Source organism: Pinus tabuliformis, chromosome 4_2 (assembly GCF_031772625.1).
Source record: "Pinus tabuliformis cultivar Carrire ecotype Pingquan chromosome 4_2, CPIR1, whole genome shotgun sequence".
Lineage (NCBI taxonomy): Eukaryota > Viridiplantae > Streptophyta > Pinopsida > Pinales > Pinaceae > Pinus > Pinus tabuliformis.
The window spans coordinates 1,143,014,099-1,143,018,166 of record NC_142304.1 but is presented as its reverse complement, the minus strand read 5'-3'; positions in this window follow the sequence as shown (position 1 = coordinate 1,143,018,166).

Genomic DNA, 4,068 nt, shown 5'->3' with positions numbered 1-4,068 from the left:
GGGAAGTTAATTAATTGACTTTGAAATCCATTTGCATGCTTGATTGTCCATTCATATTTGGAACATATGATGAAAGATGATAAATATGCTTTTTGTCTAATCAATCATCATACTTCTGCAACCTTTCTTCTACTTACCCATCTACTTATCCTACCATTTTTTCTTCACTTTATTAGGGTGCATTTAAGCTAGCAAACCCTTATCAATATTTTCTTTTCCTTACATAGAAAACTATCTAAATTTATCCTTATATCATCCAAGGGCTCAGATTAAATAGTTGAGCTCCTTTTATTTACTCTACCTATCTAATTATCTGCCAAGATTACACTATTTGGTCAGATTTTATTCTCTATCTATAAACATAAAATTGAAAACATGAAATAGCCAAGTTTAAACATTTTGACTATCATGGATTGTGGCAAGGATTACAAGCTGCACACAATCATTTATTATGCATAAAATTAAATAGGAGTGGCATTTTGACTTGCTCACTTTCATGGTCTTTTTGTTTTCTTGGGGTTCATATTTTTCATCTTTTTTGACCTTTTTTATTCTTTTTGTCCTTTGATTATTCTTTTAGGACATACCCTCTTTACATTTTTTAATTTTTTTTAATATGGAAAACATTTGCAGAAAGCAAAGGTATGTACAATATTACAAGGCTTAATCTTAGTCAATCAAAATTATGATTCCTATTGGTATAGGAACCTAACAAGTTAATAACTCATGGTCATCCAAGGATACCTCATCCATCCACTCCACCTCTGTTATGGATATAACCCAGAAATATAAGATAATAAAAATAAACCCAAGAAAGAACAAGATCTGAATATAGAATATAAATTGCTTCACTTTATTAATATCAAACCCTTAAGGTAGGGCAACACCATACATTCACTCCCTAAAGAAGGAGAGCACTCCACAAGCCATATGCATGTTCATACAATAATCCTTGACACCTCTCAATGTGGAGTCTCTAGCCTCTATATATTCCTCATACATACAATACCATGGGTCATTACCATGGTTCCCTCATACCATCGCACTAATACCATGGGCCCATTACATTATTACTAACTACTTGTGTTCCCTTACATGATACAGATTAACCACCTTATTTATTACTATGGCCCATCCCATTATTCCATTATTCCCTTGGGTACCTCCCTTTGTACCCCATATTATCCCCCCTAGGTATATAACATTCCACCCCCTTAGCATGTTTCATCCCTGAAACATGGGAAGAACACAAATAATAAGATCTACTCAAAAGAGTAGTCCACTGGTACCATGCACGTGCGTCTAGCCATCCAAGGGAAAGGTGAACCCTCGATCTCGTTGGTGCCTTGCTTGCTTGAGATGGAAGTTGACCATGGCAGCTCTTCTGTGTTGATGTGTAGTAGGTGGATCTTCGCTCCTCGCTATCCGTCATGGGGGGTTGTTGTCCTTGTGGCTAATTGGTTGCCATCTTGTTGGTTGTTTTCTTGTGGGGTGATGTGGGTGATGATATGTTGAAGTTTTAACCCATGGTGTCTTTTTCTTTAATTCACCCTTTACCGGAGCCTAACTGTTATCTAGTGCATGTTGTGGTGCTTGTTGTGATGTCTTATCTTCCAATATTACTTCAACCACTGAGCCATCATATGATGTATCAGCACCTGTAACCTTTTCTGCTTCAGCCTCTGTTTGTGTTTGATTGTCGGTCATCACTGGCTCATCATCTGATATGTCCGTCCCTGGAACATCTTCTACTTCAGCCTCCATGTACTCTACTTGTGTATTGATGGAAATATCCTGTAATGTAATTTTATTCTTTTTATACCAAAGCTTCAGGAATTTCTTATGCACATTAATATTGATAGTACCCATAGATTCCATCCAAGGATATCCCAAAACAACATCCATGTTATCCATCTCTGAAGTATAAAAATCACCATGCAACACATACTTATCCATAGAAATCTTCAAATCCTTATACACTTGAACATCCTCATCATCCACCTGTGTGTTTTCAATGTGTTTTGCTAGAACTTGCAATTTTTTTGCCAAATTAACATTGATAAAATTGTTTGCAACTAGGATTTATAGAAACAATGATCTTCTCCTTCCGAATCAATCCATGAACCTGCAATAAGGAGATACCAGCAGAAAATAACCCTTTAGGTTTCTTGGTTTCCTTCTTTCCTGTAAAAATAAACTCTTTTCTAGGTTGTGTGTCTGTCTGTGTGAGCTTAGTAAGAGGACCCACAAGATTAGATTTACGGTCAAAGTGGTCACAAATAGATTTTGCGAACATCTGCCAAGTAGTTGTCCTTGGATGGCATTTTTGATGACACTGCCACCATTTCCATCTTTCATGGTTCAAGTACATGATTCCCACACTCAACTGAGTCGCATCATCCATGATGTAATTCAATCTGAAATATTTCTCAATTTTTGCTAGCCATCTAGTCGGATGAGAGCCATAAAATTTATACAAGTCCTTCAAACTCCGATCTAGGCCCGCCATCACAAAAAAAAAATTGGCGAAAATTTGAAATTGTCACAGTTTAGTCAATATTGTTCAGAATTCCTATTATGACCTATTTTCGGAAATGGAGCAACCATTCTTCATCTGCTCATGTGATAGAAATATCTGATCTAGGCACTGGAATTTCAGATATACGCTGCAACTCTCCCGCCATCACCAAAAATTCTGAAAAAAAACGTTGATTTTAAATCAGCGATATCTCCCTCATCCGGACTCCGATTCGACTGATCTTTTTTTTTTTTAAATTGGGCATTTTTTCACAAAGAATCCAAATCTGCAATTATATTTTGCAAATCTTGCACCAAGGCGTCCAGATCTGTGCCGCAAACTCACTGCCCCGAAAAATTATCTGCAACACCACTGATTTTTAGATCAGTGATATCTCCTTCATCCGAACTCCGATTCGGCCGATTTGTTTTTTTGAACTTGGGTATTTTTTCACAAAGAATCCAGATCTGCAATTAGATTTTGTAGATTTTGCCCCAAACGTACAGATCTGATCTGCAAACTCGCCACCCCAGAAAGTTCCTGCAAAAAAATTTAAAAAAAAAAAAATTCTCCACTTTTTCCCAAGAAAGTGCTCTAATACCACTTGTTATGGATATAACCCAGAAATATAAGATAATAAAAATAAACCCAAGAAAGAACAAGATCTAAATATAGAATATAAATTGCTTCACTTTATTAATATCAAACCCTTAAGGTAGGGCAACACCATACATTCACTCCTTAAGGAAGGAGAGCACTCCACAAGCCATATGTTCGTTCATACAATAATCCTTGACACCTCTCAATGCGGAGTCTCTAGCCTCTATATATGCCTCATACATACAATACCATGGGTCATTACCATGGTTCCCTCATACTATCACACTAATACCATGGGCCCATTACATTGTTACTAACTACTTGTGGTCCCTTACATGATACGAATTAACCACCTTATTTATTACTATGGCCCATCCCATTATTACATTATTCCCTTGGGTACCTCCCTTTGTACCCCATATTTCCCCCCTAGGTATATCACAACCTCCACCTCCACCTCCACCGCATACACCTTCACCTACACGTCTGCCTCCACCTCCACCATTCATCATGGCCAATGCAATGAAGATGCCAATCTTCAAAGGAATAGGAAGCGAAGATCCGAAGCAATTATGGCTTGTTGTGAATATTGTATGGACAACGCAACAAATCGCCGATGATAATATAAAGAAGGCATAGTTGGTTACCACCTTGCAGGATCGTGCACTAACTTGGTACATTAAATATTGTGCTGATAATCCTCATGCATCGTTAGTAGAAACTTAGACAACTCTGAATAAAGAATTTAGTAAGCCTAAATCCGAGGCGCAGTTCGTAATTGAATTTAAGGAGATTCGAATGGGAGTCGATGAGACACCTTGGGACCTTGATCAGAGGTTGAAGTGCTAGATCTGGTAAGCTAACGTGAAAATCTCAGATACCCAGCATCGTGACTGGTTTATAGCATCGCTTTTGCCACACTTAAGGATACCTCTGTCACAGCAGAAGAT